The sequence below is a fragment of the Clytia hemisphaerica genome, unplaced genomic scaffold, assembly GCF_902728285.1.
Source record: "Clytia hemisphaerica strain Z4C2 unplaced genomic scaffold, Clytia hemisphaerica genome assembly, whole genome shotgun sequence".
Lineage (NCBI taxonomy): Eukaryota > Metazoa > Cnidaria > Hydrozoa > Leptothecata > Clytiidae > Clytia > Clytia hemisphaerica.
This window is the reverse complement of record NW_027103282.1, coordinates 1,106,768-1,119,959: the sequence shown is the minus strand read 5'-3', so window position 1 is coordinate 1,119,959 and position 13,192 is coordinate 1,106,768.

Genomic DNA, 13,192 nt, shown 5'->3' with positions numbered 1-13,192 from the left:
TTGATTCCCATTGAAGAATCATATTCTGGTTTTCATGTTATTAGATGCTGTTCTAGAGCTTTAAAGCTACACTGTCTAGGAGTGATATCAAATGATATATAGGTCGCGGCGCTCCTAGGCTAGTTCCCTACTCTGCTTACAGTATCCAGTCCAAAATTAGTGTAGTGTGACAGAATATGAATGAAATGATGGCCTTACTGCGCCAAGTCATAATCTACTCAAAAGTTGTCATAATTTTTTTTTTAATTTATTCTTGGTCAAGATTTTGAAAGGTCAACTTAGTTCACACCCCCTCCCTTTTATACACGCTTTTTTTATAAGAATACCTTCTATAAGAATACCACGGGTGAAAATTGGCCAAATCATAAGAATACCCTAAGAATACCTCGAGGGTGAGTTTCAAAGATTTTGATAAGAATATAGCTATTTGGTAACAATAATAACTGGGTTTTTTTCGACTTAAATTGAAACTTTAAGGTGGATATATAATTTTAGCTTCAAATATGCTTCAAACATGAAACTTTCGAATTGGTCATCTTTCGGCTCGCAACTTCAATCATGCTCCAAGGCTAGATTAGCTTGTATGAAATTATCACGATAAGGTTAGGACAGTTCAGAGAGGAATTAAATTGAAGAAAAAAGATAACACCTTAAGGGAACTAATTTTCGCAGTTTTTGTTTTATTATTATGTTTTGATGATTTCGACAGACGATTCGTGATTTGAATAAAAATGTTCGATCATTCTAGTAGGGGGCAAAATACATTTCCGTTCGATTTTTCTGATAAAAGCACTTTCTCAACGGATTTGAGATATTTGACCTTAGAAGAACCCAAAAAAATAGAGTGGCAATTTTTTAAATGTCGTTTTGGGTATTTTGCAGACCAGAATGGAAACGCCCTAAAAATCACTTATTTGGCAATATCTACTCGAAATGTTGATATTTTTTACTGAAATTTTGACTGCACATAGACATGAGTAATAGGTAACTTTCTCGTCCTTCAAAAAAATTATTTCTTTAAAAGCGTGTATTTTACAGACCAAAGTCTATTTTGAGGTTTCTGGTCAGTAAAATGTCCCAGATTAATTTTTTTTCTTCGAATTTCTAGTTATAGCTCCCTCTTACTAATGTCTAAATACTGGGGTAATTTCAAGTCGGTCGGGCAATTAGTTCCCGAGTAATCATGAATTTTGTAATTTACAGACCAGAATTTTAAAGGCCCAAAAATCTATCTTTTTTCCCCGTCTAATATCGAAATTGTCCCTAAAATGGTTGGCTGGGATTTTTCTCTTTTTTGCCATATCGCATTTCTATCTTTGAGGGAAAAAAATATATTTAATATTTATGATAGTCCACCGTGGTAATTTACAGACCAGAATATATTAACACTCTAAAATCACGTAATTCATGTCAAAAATAAAGCTTTTCTGAATCAAAATAAACAAACTTATCTATAAAAGCCCCTTGCAAACAAGAATCAGTGAATACAAACTTCTATGCTAAAACGTAAGGCTTGTCCCTAATAAGCAAATAATGACTAAGAAAACTTGAAAACTGTGTCTCGTGGGAATTAATTTTTGCGAATCAGCCAAAAGATTTTTTAGTGACCATTTAATTTCGTGAATTGAGGGGTCATTCGTGAAATTCGCGAAATTTACTGACATTAAAGTATGTACAACAATATCTAATTATGAAATTTCAAGAGAAAGATTGATGAGAAACATATTTATTCTTCGTCATCGCTAACGTCCTCATCACTTTCACTTCCAATCACTAAGTCCTCGGACAGTGCTACAATCCGATACCTCGATGATTTGAGACATCTGTGGAGCAGTCAAAACGAATCGATCCAGGGCGTTTTGGTTGAGAGTGAGTCCAGTGATCCCACCAGCGATCTTCATCGATTTGTTTTGTTGTTCCATTGCGTGATCAACCCCAATTGCACAAAACGGTACGGAATTTTTGTTTACGGAGAAATTGCCGGCTTCAAAGAAATTCCAAGTGTCACGATCTTCGCTGTTTAGAGTGAGCATTTCTTTCAGGTAAACCGGCGTCAATCTCTCATAGTTGAGCTGGTCGTGAGCAAAAAAATAAAGCTGACCACTGACCTTCTCTGGAGGCTCGAATAAAGAGGAGACCATTCACCATTCTCATTTAATTGCGATAAAAGAGGGCCTGCATGGTTAAAGAAGAATCGACTTTCTCGAGTGCTTTGGTAACTCCATGATTAGCAATGATCGATAAAGCTTTGTTGTGGATTTGCTTGCCAACCCTTCCAATCTTTCAATTTGTTGCAAAGGTTTGGCGAGATTTTTGTCGGTACTGATAGCATTTTCAAAATAAGAAGGGCACATTGCAAGATACAGCATGGTGTGAGCTTCAACTGCACGCTTCATGTGCTTACCATCGATTATTTGTCCTTTTGTCACTGGACCATACACATCTGCTTCAACAAAGATTTGATCAAGTCCACTACTCTCAATGTATTTCCCGATTACTTTCAACATGGCAAACACAGAATGTAGTTCTCCCATTCGAAAAATGAAATTCTTAGCAATGTCCTCGTTCGCTTTCAATAATAAAAACTTATTGTACAGTTGTAGATCTACAGATACAATGGTTTTCTTTGTTGGATCGACAGTGTCTTTGATTTGCTGGACTCGTTTTAGCGATGATGTGTTAAGATTACTCCAATCTGTAGGAGACCCTCTCAGCAATGGCAAACTGCAGCACGTAGTTTTTAGTGAACCGTCCGTTGTCAACGAGTTGTAAGCATACCAAGTAGGTATATCAAGGGCGGTGCTGGTATCGCGGTACCAGGCAAGGTTTTCGTTCTGGAACTCTTTCGATATCAATTTTCAGATCGGACTTGAAGGTAAGGTTTAGCGGTTTTGGTGGATTGCATTGATAGACCTTGGAAAAGCAGTCTTCCTTGAATTTCGTTTTCGGGTCTCCTTAACTTAACTCTCTCGAAATTTAATGGTGATTGCGAGTTTTCAGTAAATTTTTGGCACGCGATCATCCCTGTACCATGGAACTCTCCTTTTCCATCAGGTGTATCGTTCTCGAAATCGCTGTTGTCAATTACAAAATAAGGACGCTCGCCACTCTCAACATTTAACTTTTGGTGGCATGTAACAGCCTTAGTTCTCATCCATCACTTTACATACATGATTTGCAAGTTGATTTTGTAAGCTCGCACACTTTTTGTAATTTATCGAACTGTTAACTTTGGCAAGAGTATCAATAACCTCTTTGCTTCAGGTTTTCTGGTAAACATACATCCCCAGGCCAACCATATTAGGGGTCTCTTTGGTATTGTAAAAACCTAAATCGTTAGTAGTTCTCGTTGTATCGTCTGATTTTCTTGTACGAACTTGGTCGTTTGTTTTGACAGCACCGATCAACATTTGAATAGTCGAATTTTTTGTGGTTTTATCTTCACAAAAGATTTCAAAGGTGAGGATATATCGAAATTATTCAAACTTCCACTAAATTTCCATTTCGGATGATTTAACAATTCTGATCGAACAATTTTGGAAGCTTTGAACAAAACATTCATATCGTCACTAGTTGCACAGAAAATAGTATCGGCAGCATTATCTTTTGTTGACAACATTGAAACTTTTTCCGACTGATTCTTTTGTTCTGGTTTCGTGAACTCGATGTCGGTAATGTTCTTATTTAGCAACGTTTTTTTAAAGATTAACTTTTTTGTGATCTTTTGCTGTTGACTGAGCATCAAGGAAGTCATTGTATGCATCATTTATATCACTCATGTTTAATACTGTGGATGTACGAATCTCCGAATCAACGAGATGGATCATTTCGATATCGGCTATTCTTTTTGCCAGATTTCTACCTTGTTCGATGTTGCTTTCTTTCCTTTGATCCTTTTCCATCTGTCTCTGACTATCTACCCAGCAGTATCGATGGTAACGAACATCATTAGCTACCCCATCATCGGCAGCCGAAATTGAATTAAGTCGGATGAACAGTGTTTTGTCAGTTAGATTACGTGAAACCTCAAACATTCGATTGCCCATCTCCAAAAATTCAACTGTGTGTAGCGATTCTGGGCGATACTTCTGACATATTACATATAAATCCTTATATTAAATATCATTCCGGATGAAGATCTCAATCGCTTGCAAACACTTTGATCAACAGCATCTGAAGGTCGTTTCTCAGGTCGTCCAACAACAGCTTTCGGTGCAGAAATTTTGCCTTGCAAGCTTTCATCGTAACGTTTTCGTACTTGTGTGATAGTTTTAATATGTGTACACGATTTATAGCATCTTCCATGATATTTAGCTGATTTCTTTTGTAAATGTTCAGCGGAATAGTCGGATAATCGTTGGTATAGCCCCACAATACTAACGTCTTTACAATCATTTCTCTCTTTTAATGCTTCTTTCAAAGCTTTTCTGTTTGTCTGTTTCTTGGCAGATTATACATTTTTCAAAATCCGTTTCGTCGTTCATTTGTATATTCAACTTTTTATTGTTTATTTAAAAAAAAGAGAGAATTGAGATTCTGAAAATATTACTAGAGATAAGAAATTCGAAATAATAAACAAGATTCAAAATAATAAGAAAAGTAAATTTTGAATTTTCTCCTTGTGATGTAACATTTACCTAGTGACCTAATGTTTTGGTCAAAACTTCAAAATTCTGGTCTGTAAATTATAAAAATCATGATTACTCGGGAACTAATTGCCCGACCGACTTGAAATTACCCCAGTATTTAGACATTAGTAAGAGGGAGCTATAACTAGAAATTCGAAGAAAAAAAAATAATCTGAGACATTTTACTGACCGGAAACCTCAAAATAGACTTTGGTCTGTAAAATACACACTTTTAAAGAAATAATTTTTTTGATGGATGGGAAAGTTACCTGTTACTGATGCCTATGTCCAGTCAAAATTTCAGTGAAAAATATCAATATTTCGAGTAGATATTGCCAAACAAGCCGTATATATATAAAAGTTGCGAAGCGATCCAGAGCCTCCTCGATTCGCAAGTTGCAAGCAAGAAATTTAAGACATACAAACACTGTATATTCAATGGCATTTGTGAAGTTTTACTTAATACATTCGCTGCAGTCTTTCCGAATATCCTATCATTCGCAAAAATTTTATAATCCCTCTCTATAAAAATGACATCTGTAGATTCTCTCATTGATGAAAAATGAAGCTTCAACCGTTCTATTTGTCATTTTCTAGAATAAATAGCAAAAAGTTTAAAGAAACAACAATATAAGAAAAGTAAGATGAAAACACTACAGTAACACATTCAGGGCATTTTGATTTTGAATTTAAAAAAATAAAAAACAAACTGTACCCTTATAATCATAAAGGTTGGTGAGTCCAGTCAGAACACAGATTTGATCTGTAGCGTCACGCTTCACCTTCACAAAAAATTTCATAATTAAAAAAAAAGTCATTTTGCATTATCATAATATACTAATAATGTTAAAAAAAGGAAAATACTTTCAAAACAGGACAAAGCAATTTCATATTCATAATTTCCAACAGATTGCAAGGAGGGAAAAAAGTCTTATGGGAAATATTTTTGTAATCTGAAAGAATGCCCTTCAAAGGGAAAAAAACGTATGTGGAAGAAAACTTCAAGTCGACAACAAAAGTTTCCCATACTCTTGGGTACCTAATACCGTAAGTTGGTCTAATATCGACATGCCATAAAAAGGGTGTCGGAATTAGAGGAGGGATGTTGACATTAGACCAAGTTACGGTAGCCGGGGGTGGGGCTGCTAATTAATTTTTCCAAAATTCTCCGACCCCCCCTCGCTTATTAAATTTTGAGATTTCTTCCAACCCCCCTGCACCCTGCTTATTCCAAACCCCCCCGACTAACCAAGAGTATTAGACAAACGTGGAAGAAAATTTCCAATTTATTGACAGCTTTCCATATTTAAAACACAATTATATACCGTGAGATGGGGTAACTTGCATCAGTGAAGGCTAACATGCATAGCCCTCAAATAAATGACCTGACTGGTCATTAAAACACAAAGTCAAATCAAAACAAATTTGTAAGGTATGCGAACAAAAAGGAGAAAAGAGACTGTTTTAATCTAACGTTTCCAGTCCATCCTGGTCCATCTAAAAAGAACGACAAATATCTATTAAAAAGCAACAAAAAAAGAACAACAAACCCTAACTAATCAAAGAACAACATATTTTGCCATTCACAACCCCGACCGAAAGTGACTGTACCACCCCTACAGATTACATTCAGGAAATTGTACGTATGTACCCTCTGAATTATTGAATAGAAATAGAAAAGAAAGATTCATTCATCATTTTTTGTAACAGGAATTAACTACATATGGTTTAAAAGAACGCAAAATTATGCATGCGAATAAGTCTCTATTTGGGTGAGCTGGAAAGATTAGATGAACTAGCTCATAAACAACAAAGGTTTTTCAAAGTTTTTATAGTTGACGACAAAAGGCATGTCAAAGAAGGTTCAAAAGTTCACGGCAAAAGTTAAGAATTTTCAAGTATGTTGACAACAAAACTTTTCCACATTCAAAATGCACAAAGAACATTTCAAAGTAAGCTCTGCAGAAGCTGGGTTCTGGGTTCACCTCGATTCAGCCGGTTTACCAGATGAGTTCATCAAATTTAGATTCCCTAGTAATGCATTTTCAAAATGAGTTTCAATATTGAGGTTGGGAACTAGTTTTCTTGAAGTGTTTGATGCCTGATCATAGCAAAATATTTTTAGTGAGACAATCAAATATTCAGATATGTTGATAATTGTTTTACTTTTCGTAGCTATTGTGCGAGATGGACAATTTGCAGAATCATACAAGTCTTGAAGCAACTGTCCATGTGGGTCATTCTAATCTTGAAACTTCATTTTTTACTGAATGATGGTTAAAACGATTAGGAAACTCAATATGACAGATAGTTTCATATGTAGTTTTCTCTGAAGCATTATAACATGTTTGATGTTTGACATAATATACACTCTAAGCTAGATATGGTAAAAACAGATTAGATTTAAATCATAAATTTGGTACAGCAAATATATAAGACATTTTTGAACATCAAACTGTTGAAAGTGACTGTGATCATAATCCGGCCCAAGACAAAAAGAAGGAATCAAATGGTATGTTTCAATCGGTGCATTTGACATAGCGATAAACAATTCTCTAATCATTAACTTTCCTGAGTTACCACAGTTAATGTCAAAATTATAAACAAAGTAAGTCACGAAAACTTTCGACAGAATATAATGCTTGAATTGAATAACAGAATTAAAAAAAGCAGACATTTTGGCCCAAATTTTTTGGCCCCTAGTGGAAAAAGTCCTGATTGTCCTGACATTTTGACGAACACGATGAGAGAAATATAGAAATAGTGGATATTTAGGACTATTCTGTTTTAGTCGGGCGTCAAATTTTTTATTTAAAAAGTGTCGGTGTTGATATTTCTTAATCAGATCAGATAGTTACAGACAGACCGGATGCTGGGGAAATTTAACTCTTGTGTCAAGAAAAATTTCTGAAATGAAAACTATGACTGTAAAAGGTGGAGTGCAATTTCCTTCCCACTGCTAAAAGTGAGGAAAAAGTCAACAAATATATACTTCCCTGTTGGTGCACAAAGTTATGTGTTGTGTTTTGTTGAATCCAAAATGTTATGGTGGATAAAACTGATTATATGATTTTTCCAAATGATAATCGCCACAGCAGAGCAATAAATTCACTAAACTGGTAGCTAGTGTTGGTAGAGATTTCCAAAAGCTTCCAGGTCGATAAAATTCTTCCAGTAAATATTCTTCGAATAAAAAATTCACAAAATGGTTTCGATAAATAAAAATTAAAAGATCAAAACCATAACAACGAAAATATCAACCAATCAGTTATCTGATAGTACGAAAATATCAACCAATCAGCTGTCTCATAGGTGAAGGAAGAGATGCAAAATATACGGAAACGACGAAATGTCTCTTTTGGTAAAAAGCCCTAACTCGGACAATTTCGGTGCCGTAAAGATCAACTTTATTAACGAAACCATCTACCAAACCGAGATTGATACCTATATTTGGACGAGAAACACAACCTTGAACAAAATACTTAATTAACTACTAAATTTTCATTTTCCTTCTGCGCTCCCCTGGTATATAGAGTTTAAAGGTACGCACACACTATAGCAAAACTGCTTCGCTCATGTATATTCGCTTCGCAATAAGTGATTTTTAGGGCGTTTCCATTCTGGTCTGCAAAATACCCAAAACGACATTTAAAAAATTGCCACTCTATTTTTTTGGGTTCTTCTACGGTCAAATATCTCAAATCCGTTGAGAAAGTGCTTTTATCAGAAAAATCGAACGGGACTTATTTCACATGTATTCTGACCCCTACTATTCGACGAATATCGTAAGTAAGTAAGTGATTTAAAAGAAATTATTTTTGTTACTGAACTTTATTGAAATGTTTCTTGAATTTTTAAATTAGAAATTTACAATGTAAAAATGCGTTGACAAAAAGCAAGCTATACCATAAATTAAGGAACAATTAGGAATGTTAATATAAAATTATGTTTAAAATGTGAAATTGATTTCACTGTATTCAGTGATAAATTTGAATGCAGTATAAGAAATAATTGAAAATTGAAAATTATAAATAAATTTCATAATTCTAAAGCCATCTATTTGGGGGTATTTGCCTAATATTTTCATTCATACATTTTCAATGTGATGGATTGAGAATTTATGTTATGAGAGAGTTCAATATTGGTTTCATATTTGAAAATTTGCTAAACCAGACCAAAGCAAGGAGAAAATCTTTCAGTTGGAAAATTGAATTCCCAAATTACTGTCTCCCTAATTGCAAAATTAAATTCCTACCAAGGAAGCATCTTTTTCTACTTAATAATGTTCCCTTCTTTTTGCAGACTATTTTTGTTATGAAACTTGTTTGATTGAAGAATAAATTAATTTTAAAATAAAGATAAAAAATATTGAAGAATAATTTACTAGATATTGGAAAAAAAATCAAAAATTAAATTGCCCACGTAATTTCTCAAATACAGTTAATTTGTCAAGAATTTCTTGATAAACAACGTCCTCTTTTGGTCTAGTACACAATATAGTGGACGGTTGTTCAAATGTCTCTTTTTCAATTTCTTCTAATTTTGATTTAGCTTCACCATACTTGTTGGACAGCTTGACTTCCAACTGAGCAGCAAGTATTTTGAGTGTGGTGCTGCTCCTTTCGCTCCAGATAACTTAAAGAGATTTCTCTCTTTACAATACTCTTGTATCAAACTGTCGTCGCCCAGTACCTTTTTCAATACTACAGAGGTTTTTGTTTCCACTTTTCTGTAGGTCGTTTTGACATCCTTTTGTTCTAAGAGGAAAGAGATCGAACATCGATTTCTTTTTCGACTTTAATATGTTATGCAGTGTTATGGCCTAGGCTAAAGTTTCTATATTAATGTAATGTGTATAATTTATTCTTACCAAGCAATGCTTTGAGAGAGACAGAGAGAGAGAGAGCGAGACAGAGAGGGCGTACCTTTAGCTTGGTTTCTTTTTCGTTTAAGCAGGGGGGTTGACATGGCAACAGGAGTTGAAGTATCTAAAACCAAACAGAACTTTTCATTATTAGGTCAATCAGTATCCTTTATGTGTCATTTAGTGTCACCCAAATTCTTGGAAGAGGTATTTTACTACCCAGATAGTAAAAAGTTTTGGGACATTCTGGGACTGATTTTACGAAAAAAACTAAATAATCGTTATTTTTGTGACACATTTTTCACTCAGTGCAAAAGTTTTGCCCTTATAATTAAAACGTCTTTTTTATATTGACAAAAAATTGCAAGATTTTTCTGTTTGAAGCAAACAACTTGACAACAGAATTTTTTTTAAATTATGAAACTTTTCAGATTTTTCCAGAAAAGTCATCCCAAAAATTAAAAAAGTTGAAAAAAATAGCTAAAATTTGTTTCACCTTTTCTGGTATTTTACCCGCGGGTAGTAAAAGATTTTTCATTTTTTTTGCTCTACCACCAAGGTAGTAAACCACTGTCTTACTATTGATCTCCTAAAAAAATTTTTTACCGTTACTGGAAGATGGACAGGATGTATCTGTTCTTGCTTCCGCAATGCTTGCTGTTGCTGTGCTTGACGAGTCTAAACAAAGCAAGTTTATAAGTTTATTGAAGAAGATGGATATTCCAGTAAGAAATAGAGTCTGCGTAATGTGATAGTCTTTTTGAAAGAGTTTAAAACCAGTTAGTTCTCATACTGCTTAAACCTCCTGAGTACCTAAGTAAGGAGTTAGAAACAAAATGTTACCTTTACTGGAAGATTGATAGGATATATCCAAAGTTCTTGCTTCCAAAGTGCTTGTTGTTGTTGTGCTTGATGAATCTGAAAAAGTTGTTGGTTTAATTTTAGAAGATTGACGGTCCTATTCTATGTTTAAAGTACAATTTAAAACATTCAAACACAAACATTGAAAGTTAAAGTACTCTCCGTACATCGAGTGCGCTTTCTTGAGGGACAGCTAATGATTGCCGTCATTGATGATGCTGAATCTAGATTCAAGAGAGAAAGTGAAAATTATTTTTAGAAAACTTTTGATAAGAGTTTTGTGAAAATTATTTTTAGAAAACTTTTGATAAGAGTTTTAAAAAAAGTGCTGATTTGATTTGTTTGTGTATTTTGATTATCCCTAGACACTGAAAAAGGTTTTATAATAAACATATATACAGTACCTAGATTTTGCGACGTTCTTTTAGAAGGGGTCTTCATGAGTGGCATGGCCAATGTTTCATCCTCTTGTGGTTCCAGGCTTATTGCTGAGCAATCTAGATATAACAATATAAACTGATTAGATACTATTCCTTAAAAATTATTACTAAAAATTAAAGTAGATACTTTTCCTAATCCATGCGACAGTAAACCAGAATAGATGATAGGGGATGAGCCTTTTTTTCATTATATTTTAAAATTTTATTTACCATTGATTTCTAGGTTACCAAATGCTTTCAGCATCAATATCGACATTCATGATGTCTTCGAGCAATGGCGTTTGGTTAAGTGATTGATTCTATAATGCAAAGGTTATCATGAAGGTAGAGATTTTTCAAGTTTGATTATGAATGCCTTAAGGGAAGAAATTTTGGTGGAAAGAAATTTTGTAGAATTGCCTAAAAAATTCGCCAACATCTCTTCCCGCCAAATTTAAATGTATACGTCATTCGTCAAAATCCTCGCCGAATTTTAATTTCAGTTTGCTTTAGTTTCTATTTATCCTAAAATAAAATGGGTCGTTCGTCGAAATTAATTCTCACCAAATTTATAAATTTTATTAATTCGTCAAAATACATTCCCCAAATTGCGCCACAATTGGCGAGCAGGCTCATTCGTCAAAATTTCTTACCTTAAGGTATTTTGGTTTTGTATCTGTAATGTATTTATAACAGATAATGAGAGAATGATTACGGGAAGATATGAATCTTTTCCCCACGACTAATCTAGTATTGGAAAACATCGCTTTCGACTGGGGACGGTCAGTCAGTACGAAAGGTCGGCAAATCGACATAGATCAACAAAAAGTAACAGTGTGTTTCAAATTCAGTGTTTAGTACTAAAAAGAGCGAAATAACTTCATTTGGAATGGGTTTTTCCGATTGAGTGTGTCTAGGACTGTTCTCTTTCCGTCTTCATTCTTCAGCACAAATGCTGGAATCATTTTTGGATCCAGAGTTTTCCAACAATCTAAAACGTATCTCAGCTCTGTGTCAAGTTTCCACGTTCGGAAGTGATGAAGTGATTTATGAAATTGCCCTGTAACATCATGAAATAGAATTCCCTGAAATACTTCTTCCCACACGCCGTGAATACTCAGGAAGTCTGCGATGCTTTCTAGATGCGCTTCCCATTCAAAGGGTTTTTCTTCCAGCATCTCAAAAGGAACGAGGGTGTCCTCAATTGCTGGAAGTTTCTCCGCATTCTTTTGAACAATTTTCAGGCTTTCACATTCTTTGTTGTAGGCTGTGGCGTCGACATATTCTCCGTGAACTTGAAGCCTGATGAAACAAGTTTGGATGACATTATCAGGATGGTGATTGGACGCAAGTTTGGCCGCGACTTTAAGATAGTTGAAAGCCCTTTCTTCATCTTCAGTGTTGGCTGATGCCAGTGACATGATGCGCTGTTGTTTTGCGGCATGGTCCATCATGGCATGAAAGTATTGGCCCTCAATCCTCCTGCTCGTCATCTTTTTCTTCTTGGACGGATCCAAGTGCTGCTTTGACGTCATTCTGGTCATGAACACAACGTTGAACAAACGCAAAACCTTGATTGGTGACCGCTTTGATTCTTTGGAGTATAAGATTTCCTGGATTTCACAGAAACTTGATTTTGTTTTTCAATGCCACAGTACAATCAACGAGAGATTTCCGATAATCGACTCCACGTTTTGCTTCTTTGAGTGAGAATGATGCATCTTTTGTGATTTCGAACGCGTCTTTGTCATCCTTTTCCAAATTACTTGGAAGCAACTCGTACACGTTTTTCAAGTGACCAAGCGTTGTGTGAAGTGGTTCGACAGCTAAGATTTCGTAGTTTTCAAGATGACATTCCTCTGAAATAGATTATGACGGTTTCTATTATATCTCTTTTCAACTTACTTGAAAAGAGAATACTAGATAACCATGGAATTTGTGTAAACTAGAACTAGTATTTTTTTAAAGGAAATCTTTAAGCAATAATTTTACATTTTAAAATAAGAACAATTTTTGAACCTGGAGACAGTTTTGGGTCTTCGAAAAACAGAGCAGGAAGTCGAACAGTGCCAGCCATTTTCTTTTTCAACTTGTCCAGCAGTGTTTTTATCGTTTGAGACATTTTATACTCTTGTTTACTCTCTCCTCGTAATCGTAATTCTTCAGTTATTTCAACTTTTGGTATCCCTTTAAGGATGCTTGTTGATCCTTCGATCACACATTGTTTACCGTAGCTAAAAAGGAAGAGTGGAAATGCTCTTACTCTCGGGTACCTAATAAGCCCCGGGGGGGGGGGGGGCTACCCCCGTTTATTAAGTACCCGAGAGAAGGTTTCTCGAAAAGATACTCCCTAATGTAAGAGAAGTTAGAGGTAGTTGGGGTAGTGAGGTTAAGGAAAACTGTTTATGCAACAATTTATG